Source organism: Stegodyphus dumicola, chromosome 10 (genome assembly GCF_044657685.1).
Source record: "Stegodyphus dumicola isolate Sdum_Otavi_A_Nest chromosome 10, ASM4465768v1".
Taxonomy (NCBI): domain Eukaryota; kingdom Metazoa; phylum Arthropoda; class Arachnida; order Araneae; family Eresidae; genus Stegodyphus; species Stegodyphus dumicola.
The window spans coordinates 3,917,954-3,942,702 of record NC_140777.1 but is presented as its reverse complement, the minus strand read 5'-3'; the positions used below and the strand labels follow the sequence as shown (position 1 = coordinate 3,942,702).

Sequence of the window (24,749 nt, the reverse complement as noted above, 5' to 3'; positions counted from 1 at the left end):
GAAAATGGTTTTGAAATGTTTTTACCAATATAGCGAAGAGTTTTACCTTCATCTCTCAATTTGATAATTAGTTGTCTCGTAACTAAAGGAATCTCTTTATTGGTTGTCATTTTCGTCAAAGAAAATAGAAATAACAATTTCCAATCAACGTAAAATTTGCTTCGGAAGTCAATGACCTTGAAAGTGTAACCTTCTTTGCATTCTCAAGTTTGAAGTTTAAAAGTTAGATAAGAAATCTCCTGCCTCCTTCGCGTTGTACGCAAACTTTATTGGCTTTGATTTCTGGCCACTTATCTTTTAAAAATTAGTGTGCATAAATTATTAGATATGAAAATATTACAGTTAAATAATTTCAAAGTCCCTTATTGAAACTAAATATTTAAAAAATAAAACAAAGAAACTACCCTTTTCGCACCTTAAAATTTGGATTTGATATTACTTTTCTTGATGTAAGCAGACTTTATTGAATAACTGTATGTCATTATTATTCAATAAAAGTAGTAAAATTTGGCTTTCCACATACTGGTTATTGGGAAAACCGCACATATAATAAAAAGAAAAGATTGACCAGTGATAAATAAAATATAATAAAATGAAAAATTGACCATTAGAAAGTGTGGATCCAACTCATGTTGAGCTTCACATTATTATTCAATAAAAGTAGCAAAGTTTGGCTTCTCACATACTGGTTGCTGGGGAAAACCTCACATATAATAAAAGGAAAAAATTGGTACGAAAAAATGAATTAATTTTAGAAATTGTGGATCGAACTGATGTTGAGCCTCACCTATATCATTATTATTCTGATAAAGTAGTAAAGTTTGGCTTTCCACATGCTAGTTGTTCGGAAAACCACACATGTAATAAAAGGAAAAAAATGGCAAAATAAAGTCTGTCATCAGAATGTCAATACTTCTACTGAATCCTTGGCTAAATCTACTGTAAATATTATACGGTAAGATTTCACTTCAAAAGTTTGGGTTTGCGTTTCTATACGTAAAATTTTCAGAAACCTGACAAAGGTCCATTTTCTCGTATTTAACGGTGAAAAAGCTTTAATTATTTAGAGTTCGGTCAATTCCAAATATAACGTCATCATTAGGCGAGATACTGATGTTTGCCGTAAAATACAGGTACACACTGTTAATCACGAGTATCAAAGATTATTATCCTTACAAGTATTCGTCATCCATATCGGTGCGAAACAAAACTATTTTCAAAACACCTATTTCAACTGGTCAGCCAAATTACCCGTCGTGCATCAACACAGAAATTGTCACATGCAGGTTATAAACTTGGAATCTTACTGCAAGACTCTCTAAGCAATTAACTCCCAAAAATTACAACGCATTCAATAATATTTTGGAATCTGCTTTTTGTAACGTTTATCATCATTTTCCTATCCCAAGCAGGGAAGGTTGCTATTTAGGCAGTGAAGTTGGTATACTGCTGTCATCGTGACCGGATTCAGAAATGTATGCATGTATATGTTTGTACGTTCATACGCACTTACATATATACATGCATACATGAACACGTATATTCTATCCATGCACGCATACATAAATATATTTCTCAATACGATCCCCACAACAGAAGAGTACCGTGAAGATTTATGGGTTTGCCAAAAAGGATGAACAAGATTTTCTTACCCCAGCCATATTCTGAACATAGTGAGTAAGCAGCAGGTCGTGCAAAATTTCATTTCGAAAGTTTGGGTTTGCTTGCAGCGTAAAAGTAAATATTGATTTCGAATATATATATAAATGTTTTATTAAAGAAAAATATATAACGATAGAAAAAAAATTATACGAAGTTAATTTTTCACTTAGATCAATCTTTAATAATTTTGACTGGATGAATAACATATAAAATAGCCCATATCTATTAGTTTAAGAGAATGTTTAATTCGCGATGACGCAAATGTTATTAAAATACAAAGTTAATTTTCCTAATGAGCACATTTTCTTACCAGTGAATAAGCACGCATTTTTACCCTTTGCAGGTAATGTTGCCAACAAGGGGACTTCCGTATTAACGCCACCGCAGCAGAAGTTGCGCTGATGCGCCAATAAAGAGTAATCGTGTTGTTCGCACGCAGTTATCTTTTGGATTCTTTTTTGCCTCGTTGTTTGCTGATTTTTGACGCCATTTTTTAGTGCTACGAAAATGTGTCTAAGATTTGCCAAACATCCGAGTATTACCCGAACAGTGGGTGGTATATGTAGATAAACAAAAGATTCGTTTGTTGTCACTGTTCCTAAAAGAACTGACTCACCCTTCTTTATAAAATTATAGAAAACATTGCAGATGGTAGCACAATTTATTCTGACAGATGGAAAGGTTACCAAACAAATAGAAAAAGAAGGATTTATACATGCTAAAGTTAATCATAAATACAATTTTATTGATGCCGATACAGGAATTCATACACAAACAGTTGAGAGAATGTGGGGCAGTGCTAAATGGAGGAACAAGAGACAGTGAGACATCATTTAGCATCTTATTTAGCAGAGTTCATATGGCGACAGATTTAGGTCGAAGAAAATAGACTGTTTTGAATCTATGTTAAACTCTGTATCAGAATTTATGATTTGTCGCAAAAATTTTAGGTGTAGTTTGGCGCCACTTAAAAACCGCCAAATCTGCAGCTGCGGTGGCGTTAATACGTAAGTATCCCAACAAGTCTAAGATGTATAAAATAGTAGTTCGTCGAAAATAGTCAAACGTAGCTTTGTCCAATCGGTTACGAATGCTTCACACTTGAACACCTTCTAAATGCTCACAGTTTCACAACTGAAAGCCAAGAGAAATTTACTTTGTTGTTTAAAATCAAAATTAATTATCGTCTAACGGTAATATAGTAAGCTGACACAAAGGAAAATTATTCAAATGCCTACTATGCTGAATAAACGTTGTTTTATATCAAAAGCTGTCTTAAGAAATTGTATTCGGTTTTATATTTGAAAGGCAGATCGTCTCGTGTAAGATTTCTTTTTATTAAATCACATATTAAAAGTGTACGATATTACGCGATTGTCAGTATGTACTTGGCTGCCTTGTTTCAGAAAGCATTTTCGGTTACTCACTTTGCAAAGTGTGAATAGCTTACCCGAGTAACAGTGTTAGATTCAGTTCCTAGAAAGCAAACACATAAGTGCATTGTGCTTTAAGTGCTAAATCGGGGGTATTTAACATGGCAATCAGAATTGCCATTTCTGTGGTATCCGGGGTATTTCAGACAACCAAAGGGCAACATGGCAAGTCTCGGAGGAGGAATGCCGTTTCTGATTATTGTGACACTTGGGCAGTTGAATTTTTCCAATAAATGTTTCAACTTTAGTGCTAAGATAAATTAGCTAAGTAAGATAACGGATTTGGTAAAAATTTTCATCAGGAATAAGCAGGGCCTGAAACGTGGAAGGGGTACCTTAGTTCTGTACTTTGTTACTTGCACAACTTGATGCCCTTTAAAAGCTAACTCGGTAAATAATTAGAAATAATGTTGATAAGTGAATTCGAGAGTATGCCTCCAAGAAGACCTTTAAAAAGGGTTTCTTATTGCGCAGGTTAAAGACATTGTGTTTTGCTAAAAACACAATGTCTGCTAGAAAATACTAACTGAAGATCCTATGATCATTTTCAGTAGTCGGCTCAACTTATAGAAATTCACCGTTCATCACCAAAGAACTTGCATTCTGGTGGTTCATAAGATAAAGATTTTACAGAGGTGTAAAAAGCTTTACCCTTTCTAGGCTTGACCATATTTGGTGTGGCCTAGCTGGGATTTGGCTGCTGCTTTTGCAACCTTACACCTGCCTACACATTATTATCATTTAAATTACTAGAACTTAGAAGGTCAGGGTGAACAACACAATTCACAGCCATGCCAGAATTTACATCATTATTAACATTTACATCAGAAATAGCATTAGAAACATTATTAGATATACTGTATCATCATCAATATTAGCTAGAAAATCTATTTAGCAAAGCAATAGAGAACTCTGGCTTAGTAAGGTTAATTCACTCGTCCGTTTTATTGGGTTTTGAAAGTCGCAATTATTAACATTATCAATGCCAGAAATTTCAATTTTTATATTATTAATTTACAAAAGGATTTATAATTGGTAAACTAACTCTATTTGCAAACAAGATATCTCACTTACCCCGGAGAACACATGACCCGAAGAACTTGACATGAAGAGTCCAATATCCTTAAAAGAGTCTACACAATTCACTATTCATATCACAGCACGATGCATCGAGCACACTTAATCCATAAGAAAAGCACACTCTCAATAAAAAGAAAAGCACACTCTCAATAAAAAGAAAAGCACACTCTCAATAAAAAGAAAAGCACACTCTCAATAAAAAGAAAAAAGCGAATAGAATTCCCAGAAATAGCAGTTTCGTCGGACATGGTTAAGAGACGTACTAACATTGGGAAGGTATACATCGTAATGAATCTTGAATCCAATTCTTATGCTTCATTTTCCCGGCACAGGTTACGTGGAACCGTTTCAGAAATCAAGTGTTTCGTGCAAAGATAAAAGTTCTTCAATCAGCAATGTAATAGTAGAAAGTTTTCAAACGACCTAAATTTACGAAGCCCCTTGGAAGTCAACGTGCCAGTACGCAAGTGCCGAAATAAAGAATACCGAAGGACCTTCCGAATATTCTAAAACACACGTTGCTTCGTTCTCGGCTGTCACAACTTGTACCATTCATCCAGTTACCCTGTAAAATAAAAATTTATGTAGAGCTGTTATAGATATTTCAGAGTGGGAAAATTAATTAAACAAATTAGAAAATTGGGTACTTTTCCGTTTTGCCAGCGCAGACGATAAAATCGCCAGTAACGGTGAAACTGATGCCAAACGGAATATCTTCGCTGGTAACCTTTTACGCGTCGTTTTCAAAACAATTCGCAGCTATTTCTTATCATATTGATTACTGATACTGGCATACAATTACGTAGATTTTTTTTACCAGATAGTTCAATTTTATGCCGCTCGCGGTAATTATGTCAATTAGGATGCAATCATACGGCTCACCCGAAGGCGAAAGTACAGAAAAGGCAAGGTCAAGGATTAAATTCATCAATTCTGATGACAATGCACTAGCGAAATAAAGCACTGCGGTTTTACATAATTTCTGAATAAGCTACTCGTAAGAATTGAAATAATTCTTGCATTTAAACTTGTATCCCAATTTTAAGATTTAACTTGAAATTAATGTAAATAATTACTGAGAGAATTAGATTTTTGTAGCGTAATTTACGTGAGATGAGATCACTTGGGGTCACGTGATATGAACCGACGAATCAGGATTTTGAATCACAAAAGCACAGTAAATTATTAATCTCATTTTACAAATTTATTGTGTTTATTTATTGGCTTTTTGCAAAAATTTAAACGATATTAAAAGGAAAAAATAATAATAAAATTCAAACTACAAAATTCTTAGAGCTAACACTTGTTAACATTTTTTATGAGTACACTGTATGTTGTCGTCGATAAAGTCTGCTTGGCGAGATTTGCACCGGCGGAACGGAAAAGTACCGAAAATTGTTATCGTACAAAGCTAAATTACACGCTATTTAGAAATTCTGATATAAAATTGATTGATTTAAAAAACTTGTCACCTGTTAAATGAATGCATTCCGAATTTACTCAGTTATTTTTCCAAAATACATTTAATTATTTGCTTGCGATTAAGATATAAATTAGGTATAGATTTCGAGATGGAAAGTTATGTTACAAGTTGACTGAAACTAAGATCAACAAAATTCATAAAATCAATTATTCCGTATTTTTAATTATCTTACAGAAATGAATTTATACTAGCAGTATTTGAGCTTGAGGTCATAATGAAAACTTTGCATCTCCAAATGTTCTCAATTCATCGATCAAATTTTAAGACAGAACTAGCGGGCTGCTGACAAAGCAAAATTTAAAAGTTCTCTGCAGCTCTGGAAAGTAAATATATAAAAACATTTCCAATATGAATGAAATGAGTTCATTCTTTCCAAGCAACAACCAGGTCCTAAATAATCTTTTATTGCCAACCCAAGAAACAAAAACTTTGACACCTCAGGTTAAAACGTATGACGTCATGATTTAATTTTAATGTAATATAACAGAATTTACTCAATAACAATAAAAGAATCAACGTGGCATTAGCATATCACGTCCTTTATACTAACCTGAAACAAAAACGTTGCCGATAGCAACCATTTATTTAAAATGCTGACAATGAAAAATTTTCGACATACAATGACATCACATGCTATAACGTGCTTTCTTCAAAGTTCGAATATGACCTTGTAATAATAATACGATTAAAATTTGGCAACATATTTTTATTTCATATTTTATAAAACTTACTTTTTTATTAATAAATAAACTCTGCGATTTGAATGCGAGCAGTGGCAACACTTTTCCAAATAAAGCAGATTTTTTTTTATCTCAGCGCGATAGACTGTTGCCTTTCGGAAAAATGAGTGAGAAAATTAGCGTTTTCTGAGTTTTTAATCAATATCTTGATAAATCAAAGTCGTACGAAGAATGAGAATGATCAACATGGCTTTCCACGAATTTTTGGAATCCCGGGGGGAGGCATCTCTGGAAGCTTAACTCCCTGCAGTTCTGGAAGAGATAATGCCACAAACAGACAGACGCACACAGATGAAAGTAGCTAAATGTTTTTACCTATTGAAATTAGTCAAAAGAAATACAAGAATAATATATACAAGAAATGAAGAAGTCCAATTTAATGACTTATTACATTTACATAAATATATGAAAATTATCCGTATTTTTCTGTTTCAAATGATACCGGCATTTTTTGTACAAGTTTCCTACTTGCACGTTTTTTTTTTTTTTTTTTTTTTTTGTTTTGTTTTTGTAGATCGGCGGCAATGAATATTAATCTGCTATGAGATAATGACATATACCAATGGTACTCGACCCCATTTGAGGTCGCAAAAATTTATAGTGGGTTCCCAAAGTGCATAAAATTCTATATTGATGGTTAGAGTCGGCGCTCTTTTTGGAAACGCGAAATTCTCTTTGGGGGTTGGTTTGCATTTTTATGGGGCCATAAAGTTTAATACGAGATATAGAGTATTATTTTTTCAGTTTCTTGTTCCTTAATGATGTGATTTTACTGTACACCTTACATTGTATACATTATGCAAATGATATTCCATTCTTTAATAAAAATCATCATGTGAACCTTTACAGCAGAGGGTAAAAATGAAATGATTTCAGAGTTGTTTTTGTTATCTTCTATCCTTCGATGTTTCAGGAATTTCGTTACTACGCTTATAAAAGCTACTTAGCCTCACATATAACATTTTTCAATGCATTTTGAGTCGCTCGTTAGTTCTTTAATTTTAGGGCAAAGAGAATAATAACTTGTATGTTTTTATGGACAGATTTAACTTCATCATTGACTCCAAATAACGCTATGTCCTCAGATGTAGAATGCAATTCGTTATTTTTAAAGTCCAAGGAAAAATTGTATTTCCTTAGAAAGTCCAATTCGAGTATGCAAGAATCAGTGATCTCTGCTACATATGCCGTGTGATGGTAAGCGGCACTTCCAAACGTGATCTTAGCATTTTCCATCGATGTTGATCTTCTCACCGGACACAGTCTTTAGGGTAACGCAGGGCGGCGTCCAGATAAGTTTGCTTCCCAGTTGTTGAGCTAAATCTTTTCGGATGATGGTAACGTTGGCTCCTGTATCTATCGTCATATTGCAGGGAACTCCATTAATATGTCCTATTATGAAAAGTCCATTACTGCCGCCTCTCACTGCAGAAATCTGAAGCGCTTTAAACTGGGCCTTTTCATGATCTGGCAACCTCCGCCCCGCGAGATGGCCACTAATTAGTTTCCCTGCTGTTTGTTAGAAGCGGTCTTAGCATCCGTGCCCTGGGGTGTTCTGCAGTTTCGTCGGATGTGTCCTTCAGCACCGCAGTTCCAGCACTTTACGGTCGGTTTCTTGTCACCAATATTCTGTCTCAAGGCGTTCAGTTGTCTAGTTAAATCGTCTAGACGAGCAGTGACTTGATCCCCTGGCTCCTGGACTTGAGCAGCTCTGACTGGATGGCGGTCTCGACGGGTGGCTTGCTGGGCTGCCTCAAATTTCATGGCATACACTAAAGCGCTTTTCAGATCTTTAACATCCGCCATTCGCAGTGCTTTCTGTATTTCAGGGTCCCGGATGCCATCGATGAAATATTGCAGGGACAGGATTTCCCTTGTTTCTGTCGGGAACTCCGAAAAGGCGTGATGTGACAGCCTTTCAACATCCGTGGCGAGCTCCTGAAGCGTTTCGGTGAGCTTCTGTTGACGAGATTTTAATTGGAGCCTGCTGTAGTCTTTTAAACATTTTTCGCCGAAGCGCAGCTCCAAAGCGCCGGATAGAGCTTCGAAATCAAGCCTTCGATTTTCGGGAAGCGTCTGCAGGATATCCGCTGCGTCGGCTCTCAAAGAAGCGGCGAGATGACAGGCCTTAGCTTGGGAATCCCATCCATTCGCATCCGCCACGATAGAAAATTGTGCCTTATACACCTGCCAGGAGGTCTTCCCATCATATGTGGATAGCTTCAGAGGTGGACGAGCAGGCATTGGTAAGAATTTAAAATCATCACTCCTGCTCCCTGCCGACGCTACGAATTTCTTTAAAGTATCCATTTCTTTGGCAACTGCAGAAACTCTCTCATCAATTTGTTGTTCGATTTGGTGTTGGACGGCACAAACTCTTCCTTCAATTCGTTCCTCCACAGCAGAAACTCTCCCTTCTATATGTTCTTTTACAGAAGAAACTCTTTCTTCTATTTCTTCTTTCACCGAAGAAACCTTTTCTTCAATATGTCCAACTTTATTTTCAACTGCGTCAATTCTGCCTTCCATAGCTTCAAATTTATTTTCTATTATGCAAGTAATTTCTCTTTTCATTTCTTCTTGACCAGCTTGAACGGCTTTCATTTCGTCCTTAACGGATTCCTGGCCCAATTTCATTTCTTCCTTAACGGATTCCTGGCCCAATTTCATTTCCTCTTTAATTTCTTCTTTAAATGAGGCAAAGGCTGATATTAACTGCCTTAATTGCTCTTCCATCGCTCTTGTTATTGGCATTCAAATCCCACCGCTGCCACCAAAAATTGTTGCGTGCGTACGGGTTCGTTATGAAATGAATGCACAAGTCTGATGAAAAATGAATAAAAATTTATTATTATTACAACAAAAATGCTTACATTTTCTCAAATTATCATGCAGTATTACAATATCTCACAGTAGTTATCTTTTAACTACTCAAATGTACAATAGAACGTAATTCAAAACAGCTAAAGAACGCTAATCCGCGAATTCGCTATAATCAACAACAGCAGTTTTCTAAACAACAACAAACTAAGCGACTACTACAAACTGAGATGTTTTCCTCCTTTTATAAGATTTTTAAATCACGCGCTAGAATTTTCCAGTACTTTCTCGAAATCAAAAGAGATATTTATTTATTTAACGCACGCGCTCTTGTATTTTTAATTTTTCCGGCTAGCTTTCTTTTACTATTCGTCACGCGCTGCACTGCGCGAGAAATAAAACCATTTAATTTATAATTGAACTAACATTAGCTTTTTAAATACCAAATTCGTAACAATATTATGCAAATGATATTCCATTCTTTCATAAAAATCATCATGTGAACCTTTACAGCAGTGGGTAAAAATGAAATGCTTTCAGAGTTGTTTTTATTATCTTCTATCCTTCAATGTTTCAAGAATTTCGTTACTACGCTTATAAAAGCTACCTAGCCTCACAAAGAACATTTTTCAATGCATTTTGAGTCGCTCGTTAGTTCTTTAATTTTAGGGCAAAGAGAATAATAACTTGTAAGGTATGTTTTAATTTTATAACAGTTATTTTAATTTAGTGAACCTTTCCTGTCTTAATCTCGTTTCAATTTAAAACTCCCTACCAGAATGAGTTATTAGAATGGCGTTGAATGCAAAGGAGGGAGAGAATAGTATTAAAGTCAAGTTCAACTGACTTCGACACAACAACTCTATTTTGGCTTGCTATGCAGATGACACCGTGTTAGCTGTGAAATCTGCAAATGTAAATCGTGCAGTCAAAAAACATCCAGATCTTTATTCTTCCGATTGAACAGTGATAAGAACAATGGAAAATTCAAATGAATGCCTCAAAGTCACAGCTCTTGATCCTTCGGAAACGCAAAAGAAACGCTCCGATCAAAAAAACAACTTTCTTTATTCAATGAAATTGTTCCGGTGGTTTCCCAGGCCAAATATCTTGGTGTTTATTTAATGTTGGTGTCCTATTTAATGACCGCCCTACTTGGACACATCACGTTAATAATGTGCGTGAAAGGAGACTTAAAATCATGAAATGCTTATACCGTATTATTGGGAAATACTCTCCACTGGACTTGGACAAGAAGAGACTTATTTAACTCTCCGTTATCAGCCTAGTCATGACTTCCGGTTCGCAGGCATGGGTTACTATCTCCGACAGGGAACTTTAGAAGCTTCAGGTGATGCAAAGCAGATATTTTCGCATTATTACAAATGCGCATTTCTATGTACGTAAAATATGTCTTCACGACGATCTTAAGATCGAATCATTGGCAAAGTTTCTCAGAAAACTCAATGAACGCTTCTATCAGAAAGCACAAGAATGTAATATAATGAGCCACTCTGAACGTTTTAGCAACGAGATTCTTCACTAGATGCCAGTAGAATGGTGTCTCAACACCAGAGTACCTGGGCAAAAGCCCTACCCCTTGTAGAACACAATTAAGACGATTTGAATCACATTAAGGTTAGCCAGGACTGAGATATATGAATAGGATATAGGATAATTAAATTTTTAAAAACATTTTAATCTATATTTTTAGGCAGAATGTATATCTGAAGACCAGAAAGCAGTCGAGCTGGTGATTTGATTTCTGAAAGACGAGAGATTAGCACATGACATGTCAAGTGTGAGAATGATGGTGCCAGAGTACACGAAGGGATGCAAAAGATTACAATACCAAGAAGCGAGACCAGCGATAATATTTTAGCAAGATAAAATTTAGTTAGACATGTTACATATGACCTACACAGATATTCTACAGAATAAAACGCATGGTACAGATATTAATATGTGCAAATATAAGGATAAAGGATACAGTAAGCACATAACAGTAGTTACATAATCCATTTGTTAAAATAGCTAGAGACCTGTCCATATAACTGAAGACATTAAAATCGTAATCAGCAATTTTTACGGCAGGGTTGGTCAGGGAAAGTTGTTTAGTATGAAATTTCTTCGCCCATTTTCGACTTTCATGTTCAGCTATAACCAAAAGTTTCATACATAAAGTTTAATGTGCTTTCGCATCTGCTCTGTCCAAAAATCTCAGCGGAATATGTCTTTATAGCATGATTTTTGACTTCATCCTCATCACTCATTTAATGCAAAAAAAAAAAAAAAAAAAAAAAAAAAAAGGCTGTATATATATATAATGTTGTATGATCTTAAATTCATTTAGTGCGAAATCGAGTTATTCTACTACTTGTGCAATTGCTGCAAAGTAAGTTAATAATAATTTATTTACTAAAGAATATTTATTATATTATCTCCTAAGACTAATTTTAGTAGAATTATCTTAAAAGAGTGAATCCATACTTAGTAAGTTCAATTTCGAAAAATGTTTTAAAGTAACTTGAATGTAAATTGTTAAAAATGTTTAACGGGGACTGGAATTAAATCATGAATAACGAAATTTCAATTGTAAAAAGAAATAAATTAAAAGCAAGTAATTAAATTAAATGCAAGTAATCACTGCTATTGATCGGAAATTAGTTGACTTTTCAAGGGGAACAAACCAACTCCCGTTCAATGAACAATATTTAAGAAATAAATACGAAGGTGTTTCGTCCTTTACTCGAGCAATAAGGCGATGCCAAACCGGCAATTCAAGCTAGGCCATATATAGTTTTCCAGTTTATGAAAAAAAAAATTATTTTATGTATTATATCTTGTTTTCAGGACTCACTTAGGCATTTCTGTCCCTGCACCGCTACATGAAGCAACCAAAGGAAGAGAGCCGGTATACAGCTTGCAAGCTAGAGACTGCGACAACGGCAAACGGAACTTCGACACAGAGAGCTAGGATTCGTGAACAGCGCGCGTTTGCCTTTGGGATACGTCTCTCTAAGCCGTTCTTACGCTCGGCCGTATTATGCGCTTTTTGATAGTTCGCCGGCTAGTTTAAGATTACGATTAGATTGGATTGTATTATTAAATTAAATTATGGCAAAGCACACGAGGGCTATCTGCCTGAAGGGAGGGATGCCTTCGTGGAGGACTTAAGGGAAACTGGCTCGTATACATGTTACACATGGGGAAAACCACGAAAACGTCCATGCAGCCACCCCGTTCGCGGAATTCGAACCTCAGACCGAACTACCAGTGTTCAGCGTCTTTACCGCTCGGCCGCTGGTGGGCTTTAAGATTACGGGCCAACTATTTTAGAATTGTGTTAGTTTCGGCTAAATCTCTTTGTTAGTCATTTATTAGTTCTTATTTCTTACTTTTGAGTGGAGTCCCGAGTGGAGGCTTTCCTTCACGTCCGAAGAAAGAGGCGCATTGTTAATCCTATCTTGAGCGAATAATAACAACCCTTCTTGAGTTTACGCTTTCTGTTCTTTGAACCCAACGATTATTCGCTTAGCAGTTCAATAAATTTCTTCACACTTAACAGAATAAAAGTGAGGAACTCGGTAAACTTTTTTTTTGGCCTAAACGGGCGTTAGCCCAGAAGTCTCGAAACGGCATTTTTTTTTTTTTTTTTTTTCGAATCACTATAAATGGTTGCATCACTTTTCAAATTGTCGTCACCGAATATTTTCTCCCCGCGTGAATGTTTCTCGCATTATGGAAAAACAACGATAAATATAGCCATCAAATTTTGAATAACGAAGTCTTCCACCCGAATATGTGCAACTGGAAGATCGAATTTTGAATTTCGAATTTGTTTTATTATCTATTTTACATTTCTTAAACTTTAGTGAATTTTTGATTAAGAAACTAAACGATTTCAAAGCCAGCAGTGTCAACACACTACGAAATAAAATATTTTTATCTCCAGCGCGCGAGGCTGTCTATCGGAAATTCTGTACAGAGGCTGTTTTTAAATAGGTTTAGTACAAAGCGACGTTATCTCGAAGGCTTATGAAACATGCATGTACATGTAAACCAAAAAAATATCCCACTGGGCGTAATATAAAATCTGAAAGCATTCAATTCTTTTTTTTTTTTTTTTTTTTCTGCGTATCTAGTATTTTGACAAGTAACGCTTCTCTATACCAGAAGTTTGTACAAATTTTGGTTACGCGTGGCTGAACTGATGCTTTTGAGATTTTATTTACCTGAATCGTTCATGGAAGCCATTTTCTCTTAAAACCGTTGGTACTTACGTATTACGACTTTCACCGTAAAACTGTCGCCAAGCAGCATCATTTATGCATAAACTTGACTTCGCAGGCTTTTATGGAGAGAAGGAGATAAATTAATAGCTATTGCTGTAATTTTTTTCTGGCATTTTGAAAAAATGTTCACCGGTTGTGGGGTCACAGTGCCTACACTCTATTTCATTTACAGTTGGTCAAGAGAATTCGTATCTGTTTAATGGGAAGAGGTTTAGTTTGGTTTGGTTTGGTTTATGCGATTACGGCAAAGCATCGATGGCTATCTGCTTAACACTTTGCGGGCCGCTGTCACGCTGGCGTGACTTTTGCTCGGCAACAGTTATCGGCCGCTGTCACGTACGCGTAACTTATTTTCGCGAACGACGATGCTTCACATCGACGTTTGTATAGATAGACATACTATAGCAAAACATTTGACGATCAGGAAACATTGGTTTCAACTGCTTCCTCTCCCAATTCACCAGACTGTCTATTATTGAAATCTTTTTTCGTGGACGCTTGTTTTGTTAGTTTGAGACTGTCTTTCGCTGCCTTCAAATATCGGAAACTTACGTTAGATTTAAAGATATCCTTCAAAATGCTCTTCGATGAGGAAATATATGCTGATCTGTTATCAGAAGAGGATAATTGCTCTGATAGTGAAAGTGATTCGGACAGTGGAAGCGATATAATTGTGAGACGATTCAGAAATAAGGGAAGACCAATAATTAGTGAATCTGAAAGTGATGAAGAGCATTCTGTGGCAAATGATTGGTCAGAAGTTGATTTTAAACCTAACTTTCATGCTTGCCTGGAACAGTTTGTGTTACAGGTACCATACACACCAGATATATTATCAACTGTGGAATTGTTCATTGGGGACGATTTATTTGATTTGTTTGCCACACAAACAAACTTATATCATAATCAGCAGACTAATGATAACAACATTGAATCAAAAAGAATAAAGCTTGGATTGATACAAATGTTGTAGAAATGAAAAAACTTTTGGGGTTTGTTATCCTAATGGGAATAGTAAGAAAACCAGAATAAGACGATTATTGGTCTACTCACCCTGGATTACATACACCTATTTTTGGGAATACTATGCCAAGGAACCGATTTCGGCAGTTATGGAAGTATTGGCACTTCAGTAATAACGAGCATTGCTAAGAAAGGCTTGATAAAATAAAACCAGTTTACTCGTATCTGGTAGAAAAGTTTCAAAAAATTTATAAACTTGAGAAAGAATTATCGCTGAATGAAGGTATCATTCCATGGAGGGGCAGGCTATCTTTTCGTACATATAATCCTGCGAAAATTATAAAATATGGAATTTTAGTTCGTATGGTGTTTGAGGCGACATCTGGTTATATATGCAATTTAGAAATATATTGCGCGCAAGGAAAATCGCTAACTGCAACAATATTCGCCAGGTCCGTGCTATCGCCAGATTTAAATTTATGGCACAATGTATATGTGGACAACTATTACAATAATGTAAAGGTTGCAGAGGAGTTACTAAAGCATAAAACAAACATCTGTGCAAAATTAGAGTAAACAGAGGAGAGCCAAATTGTTCTGCCAATCTGCTACATTGAAAAATAAGTCAATGCAATTTCGTAGGAAAGGGGAAATTATGGTACAAAAATGAAATTCGGCCAAAAAATTGATAATGATGATTTCTACGATAACTTCAGCAGACATGGTCGAATGTGTGAGTAAAAGAACCAAAAAGAAGTGCATTAAACCAATTTGGGTACTATTCGGTTTCGAGGGCCGTAAAAAATCGCCAAACTATTGTTGATGCCAGTGCTGCCAAAAGTAATTGCGGCAACCCTAACGCAAGAAAGGAAGTACAATAGTAAATAACTATTTAAATATTGATGTTTTAATTCAGATGAAAGGTTAATTTCATATAATATTTCGCTACCAAGTTATCAATTTTTTGGCCACTAAAGCATAATGTCATCTCGTTGGTTGTTCAAACATAATTTTCTATAATGAATGATGCCTTTTCTTTGAAAACATTTTCGGTAAAGTGCAGAATCTCCCGCTTATTTCTTTGCCGCTTTTTACAAGGGTAAAAGCAATTGGAATTGTGTCAATTTGCTTTTACTTTTTAAGTGACAATAGGTCGATGTGTATATAGATAAAGTCAAGGGTGTGCGCAGTGCCATTTTTGTGCAATTCTAGGATTTTTTTCAAGTGAAAATAGGTCGATGGGCACATGGATACCGAGTATGTGCAATTCTTAAAAACGTGTCAAGCAGTGGGTGATTCTGCACTTTACCCAAAATTCTATCGCAGACTTTTCATCATAGGCAATTCCCAAATTGTTAAATCCATAGGATAGCAAAAAAGGAATTAAAAATTAAACTGGTATTTCAATGACGTCTTAAGAAATATAGAACTATATAAACTTACGCAATCTGAAATCAGCATTTTCGCTGCAATTTTTTTACGGCCCTCGAAACCGAATAGTACCTCAATTTGCATACAAGAGTGTAATAAATTTATGAAAGGTGTTGATCACGCCGATCAATACCTATCGTGTTATTCCATACTCCGCAAAACAAAAACAAAAAATGGAAAAAAAAAAAAAAACCGGTTTTATATCTCATAAACTGTGCATTACTCAACGCGTTCCAGATATACATAAAAAATTATGAAAATCCTATTAGATTCAAACAATTTTTACTAAACCTTGCACTAGCATGGATTAATGGGAATGAAGAGGAGCAACAATCAAGATCGGCTGCTCAATGTGATAAAAGATCGCCGAGGTTTGATCCACCAGGCAGACTTACTACGGACTTGAGAAAACATAGAATAACACGTATTAGTGGTAATGGGAGAATTGAAAACCCGCAAAGGGCCTGTAAAGTCTGCACTGCCGAAAAGAAGTTCCACTGCATACATGTGTTCTTCCTGCAACGTTTTTCTGCATGTTGGAAAATTTTTTCAGAATTATCATACTAAAAAGAACTATGAATCCTAGGAGTTAAATTTTCTAAATAAAACGTTTTAGTACTAATTAAAAAATATAATTGGAATAAAATGGAATAAAAATAGTGTAACAGTTATTTTAGTGCTTTCTTTAATAATAATTATATACCAACTACTTATGTTTCGAAAAATTGCGTAAATATCACCGTTGGCGAGCAGTAGAACCTGCGTGAACCGGCGGCAGCGTAACGGCGCTTCGATAAATGCGCGGCCCGCAAAGTGTTACGATAAGGGATGCCATCGTGGAGGACACTAAGGGAAACTAGCTGATATACACGTTACACATGGGAAAAACAACGAAAACATCCAAGCAGTCAGCCCGTTCGCAAGATTCGAACCTCGGACGAAACAACCAGTGTTCAGCGGGTTTTACGTTCGGCCGTTGATGGGCTTAATGGGAAGAACGGCTGGATATAGCTGACACAATAGTTACCGTTTGGAGCAATTACTTGAGAGAAGTTGGTATTCTTAAGGTTCTGAACAGAACTCCCAGTTTAATCGGAAACCATACCAAAATAGTAGAAATCTACAAAACCAATTTTGCGAAATGCAAAATAAAAAGCCTGTCGAAAGCTTTCGGAGCAGTGGCTGTTTGCTGGATCGTGAAGTCAGACTTATAAATATTTTTATTTTAAAATGAGCAGATAGAAGTACATCACAGAATTCCACAAAAACAAATGGCGTAACTTTGTCTGGATCGTCACCTACAAAACCGCTCTCAGCAAAAAATAACTTCGACAATTTAGCCGGGATTTTCGCCAACTTTTCGCTCTCTTTCGGCCAACGTTTAACGGTAGACGAGAAAATTTCCTAGGTACCAAAACGTCCTCCACGTTGGAAACATTTCTTCCAAACAGATATCATTTCTGTGTGGAATATTCTATACATTTTCTAAGTACAATGATAAATCATACCAAACCAGCTAACACTATAGTACCATAAAACAATACAATTTCTCTTCAATACGATTACTCTAGCAATTGTACTACGTAGGTAAACATTAAAAGTAATAATCTTATCATCTACACAATCATCAATACGATTACTCTATTACAATGTTTCAAAACTATGATACTATGAATCAATACAACACACAATTACTCTGATAGAAAACGATTACTCAAATTAATGACAGAACCATTCCATAATTAAATAAATCAGATAAGTAAACATTAAAAGCAATAACTTTGTCATCTAAGTACTTATTATGGTACTGATTTTACATTTACTTAAAAACAATTCAGTTTTAAGAAATGAACAGTACACAATGTGACTTGCACACTGGAAATTGAATACTATTCAATGATTCAGTGAGATGATTTTATACGATTATTCTAATACAATGATTTAATACGAGAATTCTATGTGCTTACTAAAATAATTATTCAGTATAAATGTCAATTCTATAGTACAAGGAAACAAAGTCATCTCTCAATGATTTTATGCAATTACTCAAATAAATAATAATAAAACCGTACATGTTATTAGTCATATTAGCCAATTGAATATCAAAACAATAAGTATATCATATTATACATATTATAGTATTAATTTTCAAATAGCAGAACAGTCAATATCTACCTACCTCACATGTCCGCTCCACAGCCAAAGGAACGTTCATAGCCTAGGGAGTCCACATTATGTATAGTACAGTATGTTATATACAGTACATTAGAACAGTTTGATACATTTGGAATAGCCAAGAGAATGATTTTCTGACTGCCTGACATGTCCGCTTCAAAGCCAGAGGATTGTTTAAAACCGAGGGAGTCCACATAACGGGGCAATTCTTGGTTTTTATTTGCATTGCAGATTAAGATAGTTTCTTTACGATTTACATTAGAGACATATAAAATCAGATTTGACATAGGTCAGTGCCGAGGTCCGTAAGTTTATTAACAATTTTGTTCATCTTTCGTACTGTATGCTTGTTATTAATCATCAACCACCTAAATGCTTGCTCATTCGTTGGCGGGATCGGCAGGTGCAAATCAGTTGTTATTGGGCAGTTAACTACATAATGTTTGGGTGTGCCCAACTCGCAAATGCACTGTGCCGTATTTGTAATGCCAAACCTTTCAAAATATACAGGAAAAGGACCGTGTCCTGTTATATACCGTACAAGTTGAGCATGTATTATGAGGGGATCATAAGTTACTGTGGGGATAATGAGTCAGAGTTCCAGTCTTCCTGTCACAGGGATTTAATTTTTTGCGTAAGATTTTTCTTAAGCCAGGAAATTGGCCAAGGTATCGTAATTTGTTCAGCATTTATGTTCTGCGCCGCTTCTTTGGCTAGCTGATCCGCCAGTTCGTTTCCTGTTTGGCCAGCAGGGGCCTTTATCCATTGCAGCTTTAGGTTTAACACGTTAAATGTGGCGCCGGTTCCCGGGGACCGGCAGTGAACCTTCCGTGTGGCCGGCGTCAGTTCCTGGGTACCGGCAGTGAACTTTCCGTGTGGCTGGCGTCGGTGCCTGGGGACTGGCACTGGAATTATCGTTTGGCTGGCTTCGGTCCGCGAGAAATAGTTAAAAAATTAAACTATTTCCCGCGGAAAAAACGTGTTAAACCTAAAGCTGCAATGGATAAAGGCCCATGCTGGTCAAACAAGAAACGAGCTGGCGGATCAGCTAGCCAAAGAAGCGGCGCAGAACATAAATGCTGAACAAATTACGATACCTTGGCCAATTTCCTGGCTAACAAAAAATCTTAAAATTTAAAGTTAAAAAATAAATATAGTCTCAATGAAATGTGATCAAATTTAGTTTTAATGAAATGTATTGAAACATTCTAAACAAAAATACGTCTTAGCTTTACGGCTGATCTCGCTACCGGTTGAACGGAAAGGACAGGAAATTCGGCGCCGCGCTCAACGTGTTAAATGACCGTTGCCATATTCACAATTCGTTTCCTTTAAACCCTTTTTTTTTTTTTTTTTGTATGGAAGAATATGGAGTATACTTTCTAAGAAAATACTAAGAAATCACAAGCTTTGCTTATTTACTAATTCTTCAAACCATTGTCTCCCAGTTAGACCTCAATAATTTAACATTAATTTTTCGATCATTCTGCACTAACAGATTAACATAAAGCAACACTTCGTTTTACATTCAGACGATAATGTTAAGGAACAGATGTCGTTGTTAGCCTATAATAAGTAAAGCCAAAGCAACTCGATGGTTATTTGCCTATGGGAGACATTTCTTCGTGGAGGAATTCCTAAGGGAACCTGGATTCATTCTTAAGGTCAGAATTTATTAAGGTTACTTAACCAGAATATTTTAGTTACATGGGGGGGGGAACTAGCTCGTTCGCCTGGATTCGATCCCAGGTCAAATTACCAGTATTCAGCGGCGTTACCACTCGGCCGTTGGTGGACACCGAAAATTAGATGTATTGGACGGTTTACCAGGTATGCATTTCCTAATTCATACTCCAAAAATATCTTTTATTTCATGGTTCTTTCATATATTAATCGTTTTTCGCGAACGAGGGCTTCTTTTCTAGGACACTAGAAAGTTTCCATTTTTCAACATTCTCCTGATCACTCAAAATTCCAAATGACGCTTCCACATTGCTGCAAATTGTTAAAATATCAATTTTGGAAATGCAAGAAGTTTAAAATAACTGTTTCTCTGATGAACTAAGAAATGGGATCAGCTTAATTTTGATGTCGCCCCATTGTTTGATAAAGTGACAGCATGGACAAAATGACTTAGCAAGAATAAATGCAGTTGTAAGTAGGGAATAAATATTTCATTACTGTGAAAATTTCGAAAGCCCCTACATTACTTTTAAAGGAACTAACTAAGTAAATGTCTGCCTGAATGTACAGTTAGTCAATAAAGTCTGCGTACATCAAGAAAAGAAATATCAAATCCAAATTTTAAGGTGCGAAAAGAGTAGTTTCTTAAAGTTTTATTTTTTAAATATTTAGTTTCAATAAGGGACATTGAAATTATTTAACTGTAATATTTTTATACCTAATAATTTATGCACACTAATTTTTAAAATGTAAGTGACCAAAGTGACCAAAAATCAAAGCCTATAAAGTTTGCGTACAACGCGAAGGAGGCGGAGGATTTCTTATCTAACTTTTAAACTTCAAACTTGAAGAATGCAAACAAGATTACACTTTCAAGGTCCTTGACTTCCGAAGCAAATTTCACGTTCATTGGAAGTTGTTATTTCTATTTTCTTTGACGAAAATGACAACCAATAAAGAAATTCCTTTAGTTACGAGACAACTAATTATCAAATTGAGAGATGAAGGTAAAACTCTTCGTTATATTGGTAAAACCATGGGAAAACCATTTTCTAGTGTGCGAAGAGTTATTCAAAACTATCTTGACACTGGTAGTCTTGCTGTAAAACCAAGATGTGGGGGACCGAACGCAGCTAACGCAGAGAGAAGAAAAAAAAATTCTTTTACGAATTAAACAAAATCCTAAACTTTCTGCTGCAAGCATTGCAAAAGACATTTTGTTAACTAGCAACATGGAAATTTCTCCTGAAACTATACGAAAAGTGCTGCGAAAGGCCGATTATCATGGATGCAAACCTAGGTCTAAGCTATACATTTCCCTAGACAAATAGAAAGAAACGAATTGCTTTTGCCAAAACATATTTAAACTCTTCGCAGGACTTCTAGAACTATGTAATTTGGTCAGATGAAAGTAAATTTACAATATTTAAAGTTAATAGCTATCCTATTGTATGGAGAAAACCATGAACAGAACTGAATCTGAGAAATTGAAATCAAACTGTCAAACATGGAGCTGGCGGTGTGATGGTATGGGGGTGTATGTCATCGAAAGGAGTTGGAGATTTTCACATTATTGATGGATAGCTATGTAAGTATAAGTATTAAGTCATGGATAAGTATGTTTATCTGGATATTCTGAAGAAACGTCTACAAGACAGTGCCCGAAATTTTAAACCTTTCTAATACCTTTATTTTCCAAGAAGACAACGACCCGAAAGATACAGCTAAAATTGTGAAGGAATATCTCCTCTATCACCCTCCAAGACAGTTGCGTACTCCTCCACAGTCAACAGACCTCAATTCAATCGAACATTTGTGGGCAAAATTGGAGAAACGAATTCGAAAACACAATATTACTTGGCGAAATGAGCTAATTAGTAAATTGCAGGAAGAATGGGCGAAATTTACGTCGGATGACACTGAAAAACTAGTTCAGTCAATGCCCAGACGTCTGCAAGCTGTTTTGAAGAATAAAGGATATCCTACAAAGTATTGAAGTAATGTAAAAAACTTATATTTCGCATTTTTTTAAGTGTACGCAGACTTATTGGAGGGAATTTCTGAGTTTTTTGTGACAAAATATATTTTTGGAAAAATGTAAAAATATTGCACTGATATTATTTACTTTTTATTTAAGCTTACAATTTTAGCTAATAAAAGAAAAAAAATGAAATGATTAAAATACATTTTTTCTATGCTTTCAGTGTTTTTTAATTTAAAATTTAGTCTGTACGCAGACTTTTGTGGCTAACTAAGTATATTTCTCGCACTGTGAAAAAACGACTGTTCCTAGGGACAGCATGTTTGGAATAGCGTAGTCCTCTACACCCGAGCATCTGCACCTGGTTGTAAAACTTTAAGTTTGAAACTCAACGATTTGAAAGCGAGCTGGGCCAAAGATGTTCGTAATTTTCACTCGTAACTATCTATTGGGAATTCTAAAGATATGCTATTTTTAAATATTTTGTTATTTAGCTATTCAACTGAATTTATTTTTATCGCACGAGTGCGAAGAGCGGATATTTAATTAATAAATTTAACACAAAAAACGTTAGTACCCAAAACACAAAAAGTTTCGCAAGCCATCTTACTAAGTACATTGACATGGTAAACGGAGAAAACACTGAAAATAGTAGAACACATGCTGCTTTTAAAATTTTTACAATTTTTCTTGTTGAATTGTAGATGGCGTAAGTGTGAAGAAAATGAGACTTGATAATAAAGCTAAAATGACAGAAAGAAATGGTTTAGCTAGAGTAGATGCAGCAGCAGACTGCGAACTTTAAAAAAACTTAAAAAACCCTTTTGGACCACAGGTAAAGTCCGAGTCCTTACAGTTTTCGTTTCATTTATGTGTTATTCTTCTTATCCGACATCCTTACTGTTCGTACTAACATACAATATTTCACCCGTCTCTAAAGGTATCATTCGCAATAACGTAACGTTTCATTTTATTTATTCACCCACTAATTGTACTACATCTTTATAATTGTGAAACATTTCGCATACATGGCAGTATACTAAAATGAAAGGTGTTTTTTTCAAATATTTTTACTTCAGATATAACGCATATTCCAGGAAAAGCAATATCTTTTAGTGTTTAGTATTAAAATTTAATCTGGACGATTTAAATAATACTTAAGAACTTCTCAGTATTTTGTACTGCAAGGAATACAAAAATACATTAGTCTCAATTAGATATTCTGTCTCAATATTTTTAACGTTCTAGTAAAAATAAAACCAGAACAACTTAGGGAACTTGTTTTGAAATCAGATATTAATAAAAGTGCATAAAATAATTTAAAAAATGCAACCATAACATTTCATTAGAAGAGGAATGTGGAGAAATGGGCTTCTCGTTTCGCTATCATACTCTATTTCAACAGTATAAATTTCCTTATTATGAATGATTTTAAAATTGAATGTAATAATAGACTGTTCGTGATAAATCTGACCAATTTCATAGGCCAATAAATGAAGATTTCCCTTTTTCGCACAGAAATAACCCAAACTCTGTTTTTCATTTATTGTAATTTCCTTTTCAGATTAGAAATAACACTAATAGTTACATATAGCATCTGGCCTAAACCAAACGTGATGATGAAAGCAAAATCAAAATGCTTATCAGACCTCGAATAGTTTACATTAGATTATTTAATTGCAGTTTGGTTAGTTTGATTACGGGGCTATCTGCCTAAGGGAGGTTCCATTAATTTTAAAATAATCTTAATATTATAAAGCAAACTAAAATAATTTAATATCTTCATAACTATGCTTATTAGCATTTTCACTCTTTTGTTGTATTTATATTAATTAAAGCCATCGGAATAATGAAATAAATTTTAAAACTGCGAAATTTTAAAGCTCAGAGCAAGAAATATTTGGAATTTCAAAAGTATTTTTTCCAAACTTAACTGAATAATCGTATTAGTTAAAAATTTACGTCTATATTAAAAGGCTGTGCTTGACAACTTAACAAATTATGACGTGGATTTATTATTACAAACAATTATTTGTGGACAAATTATTTGTGGATTAATTTTTGTTCATAAAACATCTAAAACTTTACTTACAAACTGGTAGCGTAATAGGAGGCATACTTGGAAAGAAACTGGAACGCTATTAGCAGCTAAGCTACGACATAGCATAGCTTTACGTGCTTTAAAAATAGCGAGTTTGCCAGCATTTATATACTCTTTACATTGTAAAACATCAGATTCATACTCAGTATCGGAGAATAAATTATGAATGCTATTATTATCCAATAATTTCATTTCACTCAACATCTCCGAAAGTCCATCCCAAAAAATATTCTAAATCACCATTATTTACATCATCGGAACTATCATTAATAACGTCTGCCAACTTGATAATAAAGCGAGTAATATTTGCTCGAAAATAATAATAATAATATTTAATTTACGTAATAAAGCGAAAAATATTTGCTTCTGTTTTTTCTCAAGATGCTAATGTCATCCATAGCGTTGCTTTGGAATGACATTTCAAAATGCGCAAGGAAAGATTAAAGTTCTAAACGATATAAATAAAGAAAATAAAACCATACTTGCCTTAATTCCAGATAACACAAGCGTATCTATACAAAATCCTACATCTATAAAGTTTCTGCACCAAATATTGAGTTTATATCAGTATTTTAGTTTCGTTATTACGCACTCAACTGTTCTAAACATAAACATTTCATTCTTACAATTTTGTGCTGCCAGGTTCAAAAATTAAATCAAATTCCGCGCGGAGAAAAATCGTGACTGACGTCACGAGCAACAATGTCTATCGACAGGTGGAATACCGCTGGATAATAAGTATTCTGTTTGAGGTCGCGGAAACACATTGCTTTGAAAGAACTGAATTTGTGGATTAAAATTGAAACATAAATATCTTACACTTTGCAGAATAGTAAAAGTCTGTCAAACTGGAGTTGCAAATAATTTATTTCGAACAATGTTGCCACTTCTCGCTTCCAAAT

General features: G+C 35.0%; 1 long non-coding RNA gene across 1 annotated transcript; it reads right to left on the bottom strand.

Moving 5' to 3' along the window:
- Positions 1–4,016: 4,016 nt before the first annotated feature.
- LOC146994846 (uncharacterized) lies at positions 4,017–24,749 on the bottom strand. The gene is made up of 2 exons (XR_015043249.1): positions 24,334–24,749; positions 4,017–4,740 (listed from the first exon to the last, which is right to left on the bottom strand). It is a non-coding gene; the product is annotated as an uncharacterized LOC146994846 (long non-coding RNA).